At 41.6% G+C, this 14,233-nt stretch overlaps 1 long non-coding RNA gene across 1 annotated transcript; it reads left to right on the top strand.

The window, feature by feature from the left end:
* The first annotated feature begins 5,064 nt into the window (after positions 1 to 5,064).
* LOC105980511 lies at positions 5,065 to 12,692 on the top strand. Its single transcript, XR_001174750.1, has 4 exons — positions 5,065 to 5,157; positions 8,545 to 8,646; positions 10,234 to 10,319; positions 12,445 to 12,692. It is a non-coding gene; the product is annotated as an uncharacterized LOC105980511 (long non-coding RNA).
* The last annotated feature ends 1,541 nt before the right edge of the window (positions 12,693 to 14,233 follow it).

Below are 14,233 nucleotides of genomic sequence, written 5' to 3'. Positions count from 1 at the left end.
AATTTTCCCAATGTGGGCAAAAAGCAGCTCATGATATAGGTGGAATCCAATAATAAAAGTGTGCAAGAAGGGTAGACGAATGAAGCAGTGATACTCCCTGGACACTGTTTTGAAAATAAACTAGACAACTTGTAGGTGGGGATAGGAGGGGGAAAAAACCAGGGAGAGAGTGAGGGAAGGGGTAACATTCTCCAAAAAGAAACGCACTCATTTGTATAACTGATTTCTGTAACTGTAACCACTCTGAGCTTCACCTTTATAGTAACAATAATTTTTTTAAAAATATACAAGGAACAAATGAGATCACTGTATATTATTATTTGGAGGTAGCTGGTCTTTGAGAAGAAGTACGTAGTCATTACTACAAAGTAGGAACAAAGTAAAAAAAAAAGAGAGACAGGTTGGTTTAAGAAAATTGAATTTGAAGTCATTAAGGTTTCAGTGACGGAGTCCTGGGGACTGATAAAGACTAAAAGAAGAATTGAAGGGCAATGATTTTACAGTGTATATTCACACTTATTCAATTGTGTTTAATTATACTCCTGTAGGGACAAAGCTGAAAATGTGGCTAACCTCAGAAGAACAAACCTCCATTTGCTCAGTATAAATATCCTTTGGAATGACTTCCTTTTTTTGCCATATTCTTCACAGTTTCCTTGGTTCATTCGGACTTGGGTGGCCGGGTGCCAGGTCACTCTCCTGTATAGATTCACAACATCGTGCTGATAATATGGACCAAACTGAAATGATAAAATTGCCAAATGCAGGCTCAGCTTCAGGAATGGAAGCAGCTTCCCAGGTGACCTGAGAGCAGAGTAGGGGACAGTGCGCAACAGAGGGAGACCTATGAGGTCGCGCTGGAGTGGGTATCAGCTTCTGGCTGATTCCGTCACTTGGTTGCACCTTGGGTCTCTCCCCTGCCTCCACCTGTGAGTGTTGAGTGGCACACACTCTGTTACAATGGGGTAGCCATCAGGTTATAACAGAGTTTTGGAAGTTTCTATGGTGTTCCTGAGAAAGACAGAAACTCAGAGGGAATTTTCAGAGAGTGGGTTTTGGTTTTGTTTTCTGGTTGGCTATGGGGCTTGAACTCAGGGCCTGGATGCTATCCCTGAGCTCTTTTTGCTCACGGTTAGCACTCTACCACTTTTAGCCATAGCTTCACTTCTAGTTTTCTGGTGGGTAATAGGAGATAAGGGTCTCACGGACTTTCCTGCTCAGGCTGGCTTCAAACTGTGATCCTCAGATCTCAGCCTCCTGAGTAGCTAGGATTACAGTCATGAGACTGCTGGCACCTGGCCAGATAGCACTTTTAGAAATGTGGAAGTAGCTGGGAACTGGTGGCTTATAACTGTAATGTACTCAGGAAGCTGAGATCCAGAGGATCATGGTTCAAAGCCAGACTGGTGGAAAAGTCCATTAGACTCCGTCTCCAAAATAACCAGTCCAAAACATGTCTAGAGATACGGCTTAGATGGTAGAACATCGGTTGTGAGAAGCAAACAGGAGGCGCTGAGTTCAAACCAGCCCAAGTACTACAACCCCCCCTCCCCCAAACCCTTGAAATACATTCAGCCCAGAAAAAATACTCTTACCTCCTTCATCACCTTCAACAGCCACACATGCTGGCAGTCAATATCTCTATGGATGAATACAGAGCCTTCTCACCCCTCCGACTCTGCTTGCCTACCTCACGGATGAGAATTAGTTCAAATAAAACAGGTGGACATTCCTAACCAAACAATCTTACTGTCCTCCTTTTTCTGAAACCACTGTAGAAAGAAGAGAGAGTGTGGTGTGGTGGAAAGAAAGTGGGTTTCTTGTTCAATGACCCCAAATCTGTGCTTGCTGCTATGTCTGGGCCTACTACTACTGTTGAGATGTTTGGACTTGGGGAGTCACATCTCTTGGTCTCAGTTTCTTTAGCTGTAGAGAAAGCTACAGGGTAGAGAATGTCCATTTGCACTGGTAAGATCCAAAGGAATGTAAGTCTCATGGATATTTGCACTTGTTTCTCTGCTCTGCAAGAAGACATGAGCTTTATATTCAGCTGAGATTGACTGCCTAAAAATAACACCTTCAGTTTACTAGAACTTCTTGCCACAGAAGCAGCAGAAAGTAAGATGTTTCCATTTCCAGTGACAGGCACCTTGTATTTCAATGTCTTCCATTTCATTCTTCAGTGTTTTCACTAAAACATATGTGGTTTTCAAACACAGGAAAGAAAACATGGTAACCTGTGGTTATAATTTCCACTAGAAAAGAGAAACAGCAGAGCTCAGAAAGACACCTTGTGGGGAGTTCCTTTCTGCTTGAAACAGGAAAACCCGTGTGAGAAAATTTGGCTCTTGAGATGATCACTGTTAAAGACTGGCATTTCAGATGGTGTTGAAGGAGGCCTTGTGGTGTCAGGTGTCAGGACTGAAAGAAAGTTGAACAACTAACTGTATTGAACACATGAAGTCTTTAGAGAGTTGTTTCTTCTTTTCTCCCCTTTAATGGAATCTGAGACATCAGACAGCATCTTCCTAGACATTTCCCAGCTAGCTCCAAGATGATCTTATGGGCGTCCACTGGAACAAGATTGACCTGGAAAATAGATCTTCTCTTGTGGTGCTGACGTTCATAGCTATTTCCCACACCGGTTCCACCTTCCATGAGGCAGGACCAGTTGAGTTTGTTCTGTATTGAAATCAGTTCTTTATTAACTGTTTACAGATCACCAACTACATTTCTGATATGAATTGCAGAGTTAATCAGGAAAGCAAAACACAAATGAAAAGCCATTTTGTCAAATCTAACAATCAAATACTGAAGATATAAAGCAACTTTTATGTAAATGGACTTAAGATACTGTTATTTTAGCTTTTGGGGTAGTTGGGGTGCCAAACAGTAGAGTGAGAAACACTTTTGATCGAATCCCAGACATTGGCTCAAGAAGCCATGTTCTCAACCTTCAGGAGAAGTCTGTGTCTGTGGAGTCATAAAGTATAGGGAATTTTACTTTTCCTTCCAGTTGTCTTACTGGTTGTCATCAGATAAAAACATAGAATGTATAGATTGCAGGCCTGTAATCCTAGCTACTCAAGAGACCAAGATCTGAGCATTTCGGTTCAAAGCCAGCCAAGGGAGGAAAGTCTGTGAGACTCTTATCTCAATTAATTAGATATTTGGTAGTTAATCTACCAAAAACAATACTGGAAATGGAGCTGTGGCTCAAGCGGTAAGCTAGCCTTGAGCAAATAAAGTTCAGGGACAGTACCCAGGCTCTGAGTTTGAGCACTAGGACCAGCACACGTTTAATTAATTAATTATTAATTTAAAAAGAATACAGAGAGTCCATCTCTTTAGTGAATCCAGAGGGACAGAGGCCAATGTTTGTTGTTCATAGGTGTGTTGGGTTCAGAGGGCTTAACAGCAGCATGCACAGATCAAGAAAGCCAGTGGGGAGGGTTGTTCTGCACCTCAAGCTCTTATCTGCAGAGAGCATCATTTTATAGGTGGGTGTGTTTTCACACTGCACAGAGGAATATGGTAAAATATACGCTTCTATCTGTTCAGGGTGGCACTGGGGAGCACTCCTGACTCTTGGTCCATGGCTGCTTTTTCTCAACATAGCAACCACAAAGATCTGGTTTATAGCACTTGGCAGGTGTGTGGCTCTTTCATGCGATTCTGTGGGGCTCCCTTCTTCCAATGCAATCTGCCTGAGCAGGTTTCTCACCCATGCTTTTTCCTCACTGAGCTCAAGCCCAGTGGTCTCCTCACTAGTCCTTTGCTGCCCCTCAGGCTACAGATTAGAGCATCTGCACAAGGCCTCCTTCTTGGATTTGTCTGAACATCCATTCCTCTGATGATTTTCCTGCTGACCTTGGACATGACCAGGATCCAGTGCCTCATGCCTGTAATCCTAGAATTACAGGATGGAGAGACCTGGAAGGTTGCAGTTTGAAGCCAGCCCATTTAGAAAGAGCACTTAAGATTTGGTCTGTAATCTACCAAAATGCTGGACTGGAGACCTGGTTTAAGCACTAGAGTGCCAGCTATGAGCAAGCGAGTTGAGTGAGAGTTTGAGGCCCCAACAGAAAGAAATATTGTGACAACACGGGTAATCCTGCATTTTACGAGGACAAGAACAAGCCAGATACAGAAGAGAGTTAAGTGCATAGACCCATTTATATGAAACACAAAGAGGGAAAAATAATCTGTATAGTGGTAGATGGGTCTGTTTATAGAAGAGCGGTGGGGCTGGAGATTACAGAGGAAATAGAAAATTTCTTATAAAATGAAAATATATCTTCTTTCCCCAAATATTACATATGTATTCATTTAAAATATGTTCAATATCTTTCAGTAGTTGGACAAAGGAGTTGCCATTCAATGAAGTAGTTTATGAATACAATGCATCTGGATCAATGTTACCACTTTCAACAGTCTCAACCATTCCCCACCCACCACTTCCCTCATGTTTCTTAATTTTGTAGGCTATGCATTGAATTTTTGGCTGCATGCTCCCCACTTCTTCATTTATTTGTTTTAATTAGCAAATAAAAAGTATATGTATTTATGGTGTTTTGAAATGCTTTGAAATATGCATACGCTGTGGAATGGCTAAATAAGCTCCTTAACATATGCATTATTTCAGAGACCATTTGTTTGTGATGAGACCACTTGAAATGTGGCCGCAACAATTTTTCAGTGTATAATGCCTTGTTAGGAGCAGATGGATATATCAAACGATAGATCTCCAGAATTTATGTCTAAGGGAAGTTTTGGATCCTTTTGACAAACAGCTCCCCAGTGTCCCCCAACAAGATCTCACATGTTGATTGAGGTGATGGTTACATGGATGACATTTGGCAGAGTTATTTATTTTCATCAATGGTTATTTTTTTTTATCAGTTAAAGAATAATGTTACCTGCAATGAAATTCACACAACCTGAGTTTTTCAGCCTCAAGACTTCAATGGATGGATTTGGAGAAAGAGGCAGAGGATATAATGTAGCCCATAAGAAAAGGTAAACAACTAGCTGTCTTCTATTTTGCACTTCAGGGAAGCAGAGTGGCTTCTAGGGACAGACGATGGCTAACAGGATCTGCAAGAACGAGTAGATTTTCTCCGAGGGAGAAATGGGCAGAAGACATCTCAAGAAGAGGTAACAGAGCACAGCTAAGAAGCTGTGCAAATTCCTAATGCCTGTGGAAGGCATGGGGATATTATGTGCAGTTGGTGTAGCAAATGGGTGGCAGGAGAGCTGGGTGGTGACAGGGGCAGCCACACTAGCTGGCAGCATGTCTGCAGAGAAGAAAACTGCAAGCTCGGTGGGAAAGCCTGGATAATGTGATTGCATCCATCCCCTAAAGCCCAGCCTCTGCAAAGGAGTTCTCTGCAGAGTCATTTACTTCACTTTTTTTTTTTTTTTTTGGTGGTTAAATTACCGCCTGTTCCTGTTGATGGGTTTGCAGAGAAATTCACAGATGTTGCTGATATTTTCAACCTAGCCATGTTGGTTCTGAACAATGACTGGTTTTGCCTTTTGTGAGTAAAAATACTTGCTTGTACAGCAGCCTTTGAAGGAGACATTGCAAGGTCAAAGCATTTTTGCTGGATGCCTTGAGCTACTGATTGAAATCACATTTCATGACATACCTTTGCTCTCCTTTCTCACTGATGGAGATATCAATGGTGGGTGAAGATGGTAGATTTTCTCCCAGCTTCAAACAAAAGCAGCTCTTGAGACTAAGTCTGCTAAGCCTCTGATGTACTGTCTTTCGGTTTTATGTTTCTATAAGTAACAATGGCAGCTTGTACTATCACTCTTAGGTAACTTTTACAACTTGTGTGACTTTTTCTTTTCTTTTCTTTTTTCTTTTTTTTGGTGTGTGCCAGTCTTGAACTCATGGCTTCTGGCTTTTCACTCAAGGCTGGAGCTCTACCACTTGAGCCACAGCACCATTTCCTACTTTTTGTTGGTTAATTGGAGATAAGAGTCTTTTGGATTTGTCTGCTCAGGTAGACTTCAGACCTTGATTGTCAGATCTCAGCCTCTTCTAGAGTAGTGAAGATTACAGATGTGAGTCACTGGTATGTATCTTACAGCAGTCTCTCTAGGTAAAGAAAAAACATGGAGAAGGAGCAAATAGCTTTGGCTGCATGTGTTGGGGGAGATATAACTACAACTTGTGTACTTTGCTACCACTATGATTGAATAATAGCCTTTTTTCTGCTTTATTTTAGAATTCAGAAGCCTTTTAGTATAAGAAAACAGTACACGGCTTTAAAATGCTATGGGGCAGTAGGAGAAAGTATGGAGAAGACAGTGCAGACTTAGTCACTAGGGTAAGCAGGGCCAATGCCGAATGCTCCAGGCCTTCCAGAGATCTCTGCATGTCCTAGCAATCAAAGGGCTCCACATGTTCAATTCATCAGTCAGATAACTGCTCTTCCCACGCTCATTCACATATGTGTATCCAGGTTTAGATGCCATATGATTTGGTTAAGTAGTAAATGATTATTTTTCAAGAATGCTCTTAGGGATTAATTGTACCGTCTTAGGAGTGAAAGGTAGACAGAAATGAAAGCCAAATCTCTTAATTTGCAAATGCTAATTAATTTTGCATAACTAAGCATCATCATGGGAAGATGGACGGGAAATTTCCTAAAGTAGACATCCTTCATGCAGCTGTGAGCAGTGAGTTTCCAGTAGCTGAGACAAACATCATTTGCATATGCAAATCCAGATAGCTTAAACAATGTATTAGTTGTTGTTATTTAAATGAGGAGTAAACAATTAGCATTCTTAGAGCAGGCCAGCTTTCACTTAGTTGACTGTGTGGATGCAAACTCCAAAATGAAAATAATGCCTAGATAGCGTCCACTGGCCAAATTAAACATAAACCCAGAATTCTTAAACTTAGAAAGCGTCCTCCTCTTGTAGGGAGCATTATTCTCTAATGCTACCAGTATGTATATATTCGTTGTGAACACAGAGTGAAAATCTTTTTTCCCAATATTCTGAAACACAATTAGAGAATTAATAAAAATAGAATTAAATACAATCCCACAGACACAGCATGGAAAGAAGGGCACACAATTGCAAGTTCAATTTTGTTTGGACAGTACTATGAAATGGAGGGTTTTGCATATACTAATCACACATTCTACCACTGATCTACCTGTGTAGCCTTTCCATTTCTGTCCATGCATGGTGTATTTTGAGGTTGAATTTCCTCTCTTATTTGCAAGGCAACCGGCCCTGAGTTGTCAGTGCTCTGGCTCATGTGCCAAGAAGATCTCTGGCATATCCTGAGCTTACCATGCAGCTGTTTGGCTCTTATTACTTTTGCTGTGCAGCTTTCCAGCTGGTTCCTTGATGGTTCAGGAATCCTTCAGAGTTTTCTTCATGTGCTTTCTTAGAATAGAGGCTGGACTGCATCTCCTAACCTTTTTTTATTTGTTTGTTTTTAATTAGAGATGATTTAGGTTGTGCTGTGCAGAATTTTTGCTTGGAATGAGAGTTGGATGTGGGATCTGGGTCTTTTGTAGAGTTTCTGGAGCCAGCAGGTATAGAAATGGATTTGTCCCTGAGATGGCAGCTTCCGGATGTCTGATTGTGACAGAAGCTATAGCCTTCTTAGTGCCAGGCACCACAGTGTAAACTGAAAGTTGTTTTGTAGCAGGGTAGTCAGTTTGTTTCTGCAGCATCCCTAATGATTCTGGAAGAGGTCTAACAGCCCGTGATAAGAGGCAATGCATCTGTTCTCAATCACTGAATTATTACGTTACAGTAATTGTTGTCATTCTCCTCAGGAAAATGAGGAGTTCAGAAATAAAATTATCTGATTGCAGTTGAAAGAAACAAGGATGCTCTACCTTCAGAATATGAGTTGTTTTAAACTGTACCAAAAAGCCAGGTACTGGTGGCTCACACCTGTAATCCTACCTGTTCAGGAGGTAGAGATCTGAGGAGCAAGGCTTCTAGATAGCCTGGGTAGGAAAGTTCATGAGACTATCTCCAATAAACTACTCAGACAAAGCTGGAAGTGGTGCTGTGGCTTAAGTGGTCAAGCACTAGCTTTGGGTACAAAGAAGCTCAGGGACAGCACCCAGACCCTGAGTTCAAGACCCAGGACTGGCATAAAAAAATTGAGATTGAGAGAGGGGGACAGAGAAAGAGAGAGAGAGAGAGAGAGAGAGAGTACTCATAGACACAGACATACATATACACACAGATATTAAAGGTTTAAATTTTCTTTTAAGAAACAGAGATCATAGTGATTTCTGTAAATGCCCTGAAAAATATTTCCATGTCCTGTGGTCACAGGGTTGATGCAACTGAACATCAGATGTGCTCTGCACTGTGTGTTGCATGCCTCCAGCTTGTCACCAGTTCTTGTGTATAGAGAAATAATTCTAGGCAGGAGAAGATGGGAAGGCGGGTGTTTGGGAAGATTCAAGGCCAGGGAAGCTCCCTCACCAGCCCTGGTAGATGGTGTTCCCCAGTGACTGAGTGGAAAGCTCTTACCTTGGTGATCACGACCAGGGACCGCAGCTTTGCTCCGAGGACCAGCCTCTGACCTGCTCCCTCCTGATTTCTCAATTCCTGACAACTCTGGAGGGAACTGTATCCCTGCAAGGTTCATAGGTAAGCACAAAGTCTTTCCTGGAGGAGGGAACCTCACAAGCTCAATGGATGGCAAGAATCTGCTCAAGACTACTTGTACCAGAGACCAGGCAGTATAACAGAGTGGATTTTACAGGCCAGGAAGGCAATGATGTAATTTTAGGTCCAGGCTTGGGAACATGCCTATAATCCCATCTACTTGAAAAAAAAAACGATTTAGGGGGATCAAGGTCTGAGGCCAACATGGGAAAAGCACAAAACTATATTCTGAAAAATAAAGCAAACATGGCCAAGAACATGGCTCAAGTAGTAGAGTACTTTCTTAACAAATGCCAGGCCCTGAGTTCAAACCCTAATATTGCCATAAAACAAAACTCCCATAATTTTGTATTAACCTGGATGTATCAAATCAGAGCTCTTGCCAGAGGTTCTGGATTTAATGTGCTCGCGGGAGTAACAGGGAATGGTTCTGAATGGTTGCTGAGAGAATCAACTCGGATTCAAACCCTGAGAGGGCAGAAATGCCTTGGTAAGGTGAAGAATCAGAAGACAAGCCGATCAAAGTGCTGAAGGAGATTTGCTATATAGAGCTAGCTAGCTCACCCCTGGTATGAGTGTCCGGTTGTCTCTATAACAAGCAAACCACAAACTACAATAAATAACCACAAACTTAGTGTCTGAAAATAATGTTTGTTCTGGGGGCCAGAAGTCCAAGGTATTGAGGTATTGTCAGAATGCATCCCTTCTGGGTGCTGAGGGGGGAGAATGTGTCTCTGATCTTTTCTGGTGGCCATGTTCTTTCACTGTTGTCTCTTTTCTGTGTCTGAAGACAGACACCCCATGGGGAGAAGAACCGAGGTTTCTGCCTTTGAGCCCAGGGTTCTTTGCCAGTGTGCGGTCTGACGATAGAATCACTCAATAGGGGAACAAGACTCAGGAAGCGAGATCAGCCTGGCCTCTGTGTGATAACACAGAGCACCACAGAGGCCCCTACGTCACCTTCCTTTGCCCAAGATGAGAAGAAGCTCAGAGTTGAGAGTAGCAGCCTTCCTCTTCGCTTCCCACCAGCCTCACATAACACCCAGGACATGTCAATAGTCAACCCGTCACATTTGTTACCCACTAGCCAGATTCACTACCCCTCCAACCCAGCTAAGCAGCACGGAGAACTACAGATCTCCATGAGGCTCAATTCCACAGCAGAATATTGAGAAGACACAGTTGGATGAAGATTGATGTGAATGCAGACAATAAGGCTTAAATGACATTTAAAATGGAAAATGACATAATATAGTTTTAGGAACATATGCATCTTGACAGTTTAAATGACTAGAAATGGATTGGATTTCTCCTGCATGGAAGCTGGGAGGCGGGTATGATAACAAACCAGAGGAATATGATAAGGCACCTTAAAATTTTGGCTGAAGATCTAATTAAGCATTTGGCTCTTTCTGGGAAGTTTTTATCTAATGCTAAAAGAGTCACTTTCAGTGTTGGGGCCAGAAATGGTGGACAGAAGAGTGGAAAACTTGGCTTGGAATCAGCTATGGCTAAGTAAGCTGGACATCTGCCCTGACAGTTTTGTTTTTTTCTCTTCTATTGTGCAAGGCAGGACCAAGTGATGTCATGGGAACCTGCAGATGGCTCTGTCCTCTTCTTTGGCTGGTGCTGAGAAAACTGATCTTTGCAATGAAGTGAGTTCTTCACCCAACCTCCCCCCTCCCCCCCACGCCTCCCCTCCCCGGTGCCCAGATTCATCAGTCTGCCATTTGTAAACCTGTGGCCACCAGTCAGCTCATGGGACCTCCAGAATTCCTTCTCTTTAGAGATACAATGTCCCACCGCCTTCAGCTTCTAAAAGAAATGCTCGTTTATCTCTGGGATGTTAGGAAAGCTGGTTTGCATCTCAGCTGTGTTTAGGGAGCACACAGAGAGGCAGAGTAATCAATTCCTTTCCTTTATCCCCCCTTGGCATTACTCAGGACCTTGAGCTTTGGAGGCTGTAGCAATATTGCTCAGTCATACTGCCAGTTCTGCTTTTCAACAGTTCCTTTTAGAATAAAGTCTCATTTTCAGCCCAAGTGTGCAACAGAGCCACGATCCACCTACTTTGGGGCTTCCTGGCATTGCTGGGATCACAGGTACACATGACTGGGTCCAGCTCCCCTTCTGTGGAAGTCTCTTGACCTGCCTGGGTTAGCTTGGAACCCAGATCCCCCCAATCTCAGTATCCCATGTAACTTGGGGTGACAGACACCCTCTGTGTTCTCAGATGTGGATTGAAAAGGGAGTCTCACTACCTTGGGTGGGCTCAAGCTGCCATCTTCCTATTCACAGCCTACCAAGTAGCTAGGATTACAGGCATGGACCACAGATACTGGGCTCCTATTTTTTCTTTTACTCTTTCTTTCTTTCTTTTTTTTCTCTCTTCCTTTTTTTGGTAGGTTGTGGGGCTCGAACTCAGGGCCTGGGCTATGTCCCTGAGCTTTTTTGCTCAGGGCTAGTGCTCTACCACTTTGAGCCACAGCTCCATTTCCACCTATTTTCTTTTATATATTTGTTCATTTAAGGAGACAACATTTATTGTCTACTCTGATGTTGCAGAAAGCAAAGAATGATGTCACCTAACTTGTCCTAAAGGTAAAAAAGCAAAGAAGTTGAAATAGGCAACAAATAGCTACCGTACACTGTTGGGTAACCACAGCAATAACAACATAGAAGATCATCTCACATAAAACAGGAGGACCCTTTGGTCATGGTTCAAAATGAAACCAACTTGTGAACTAGACCAGAGCCCAAATGTTGGTTGGGGTCAAAAACTCAGATTTGCCTGAGATGGCTTTCAGGATTTGTTATCATTTACTCAGCAGGGAAGAATGGAAAGGGAGATTAAAGAAACAGATTTACAATGAGACAAGTGATAATCTCTCACTGGTTTTTTATTGCTTCTCTGAACAAATGACACAAGGTTTGGGCTTACCTAAGTTTTAGGATCCTTTAGCTTTCAGGCTGAGATCTGAGGATCATGGTTTGAAGGCAGCCTAGGTAGGAAAGTCCACGAGACTCTTATCTCCAATTAAGCACCAAAAAGCCTGAATGGAGCTGTGGCTCAAGTAGTACAGTGCTAGGCTTGAACAAAAACGCTTAGAGATAGTACCCAAGCCCTGAGTTAAAGCCCCAGGATTGGCACATACGAAAAGTTACTTTCAGAAAAGTGGCTAAGTAGAACTTAGTAGCAGAATGTAATGCCTGAAGAAAAAAACAACCAGGAAAATTTATAGCTTCAGTGAAAACTTACTAGTCCCCAGCACATAAAATGAGACTGAGTTGCATGCTAGGATGCTTTTCAAGTGTATGGAGTTGAAAAGGCCTCAACTCACAAACAGTATGGCAAATTGACATACTGGTGACAGACTACTTGATGCTGAAAGATTCTATATAGTAAGTGTATAAAAACAACTTCCTGATCTGGGAAGGTGGCTCAGTGGTAGAGTGCTTGCCTTGCAAGCATGAGGCCCTGGGTTTGATTCCTTAGCACTCCATAAACAGAAAAAGCTGGGAGTGGCACTGTGGCTCAAGTGGTAGAGAGCTAGCCTTGAGTTGAAGAGCTGAGGGACAGTGCCCAGGCCCAGGATTCAGGCCCCACAACTGACAAAACAACAACAACAACAACAACAAAAAACTCCAACTTCCTCATCTAGCTTTGTTATCAATTAAGTCATTTGTAAGGTTTGTAGATAATGAGACCCAAGAGATAAGTTCAGTTACACTGCTCAAACAGGCAAGATATAGTTTATATATTTTATCTTCATATCTTAGAAAAAAGCACCCATTTTGGAGGAATTGTGCTGGCACCCGGACTGACGATACCTCATCCCTTGCTGGCTTCATACAAGGCCTCACTTCTTCTGCTGAATAGGAAAATCTGGACACTGTCACAACACACTGGTTTGTTCATAAAGAAATGCTGGGGTCAAATACTCTTGGAGAGGAAAGAATGCATTTTGGATAACGTTGTAAATATGGTTAACTTTATTGAAGCGAGATCAGCTCAATGGAGAATGTTTTGAAAAATAATTGGGCCAAGACTCAACTAGAGGAGATAGAGTCTTCTCTACCAAATAGAAATGTCATGGTGTATTTGAAGGGTACTTTAGAAAATATAAAAGAGTAGAGTTTTTTCACAGTGTTTTGAAGATGAAGAATGGCAGAAGAGCAGATGTTTCTCATGGCAGGTACCAGTTAAAAAAGTCTCCAAAAGGCCCTGGAGAAAATGTTTTTACTCCAAATGTCAAGAGTTTCTGGATTTAAAAGGAGTTGAATATTTTTTTTAAATCAAGTTACAAAAGTAAACCTTGAGAAGCTTTCATTAAGGCTGAGGGAAGCAGTTATTCTTAATTTTTTATTGAGATGAATCTGTATGAATGGCAGAATAAAGTGGAACCATCCCCTCCTCTCTTCTTAGATGCAGAGCTGTCACAGGAACTTTTCTCAGAAGTTGGCATAACCCAAGAACATTTTGGAGAGATGCAGAAAAGTCACAGCTGTCCTCAGATTGTGCTCTCTAGAGAGACTCAGGGAGCTTCCTAGAGATTAGTTGCAGGTTTCAGGCTAAGACATAAGTCATGTGAGCCATAGAGTAGCACTAGAGCAGTTCCTGCAAGTTCAAGTTCTCGCATTCATCACAAGATTTCTGTTATTTCACAAGTTCCAAGAGCAATGGCAAAAATCAAACACATTTCAATTGGAAATGAAATCCATGTGTAGGTACCTCAAGTTCAACTAAGGACTGAATTTTTAGGTGGTACTAAAAAAGCATGGGTAACCTATTAGCTAGGAAAATGTGATTCTTTTTTTCAGTTTCAAAAATAACACATCTTAAGTGTGTTCCTATGTCTATCAGAACAAAGAATATCTATCTATCTATCTATCTATCTATCTATCTATCTATCTATCTATAATTTTGTCACTTCTGGGCCTACCTTTGAATCTGATTATATCATTAGGAAGAAACTCCTTTTTTAAAAAAAATTAAAGATCATATAAAAGCATAACTGAAGCCATGTTTTAATCAGCTTATACTGAATTGTGACTTTAGAAATTTTGGTATTTATTTGTATATTACTTTTCATTCTATGAATATCAGTTAAAAATAGTCTTTCTTGAATTAAATCTTTTGTGTCAAAGTTAAAAAGATTACAAAAATTAAAACCTCAAGGAAACAACAACCCAATTAATAAATGGACTAATGAGAAACTTCTCAAAGATGTAAAAATGGCCAATAGACATGTGAAGAAAAGCTCAACATCATTGGCCATAAAGGAAATGAAAATAAAAACAACACTAGATTTTACTCCTCCCATTTAGAATAGCCATTATCAAGAAAGCAAACAAGAACAAATGCTGGCCAAAAAGGAACTTTATTACACTGTTGATGGGAATAAGCATGTTCAACCTCTCAGGAAAGTCATATGGAGGTTTCTCAAAAGACTGAACATAGAGCTTCCCTGTGATCCAAGCAATTCCACTCCTGGGCATCTATCTAACAGAACACAAACAAGGTTACACTAAAGCCATCAGCACAAACATGCTCATTGTAGCACTATTC

This window comes from Dipodomys ordii, unplaced genomic scaffold (assembly GCF_000151885.1).
Source record: "Dipodomys ordii isolate 6190 unplaced genomic scaffold, Dord_2.0 Scaffold9, whole genome shotgun sequence".
Classification (NCBI taxonomy): domain Eukaryota; kingdom Metazoa; phylum Chordata; class Mammalia; order Rodentia; family Heteromyidae; genus Dipodomys; species Dipodomys ordii.
This window is presented reverse-complemented; position numbering and strand designations above follow the sequence as displayed.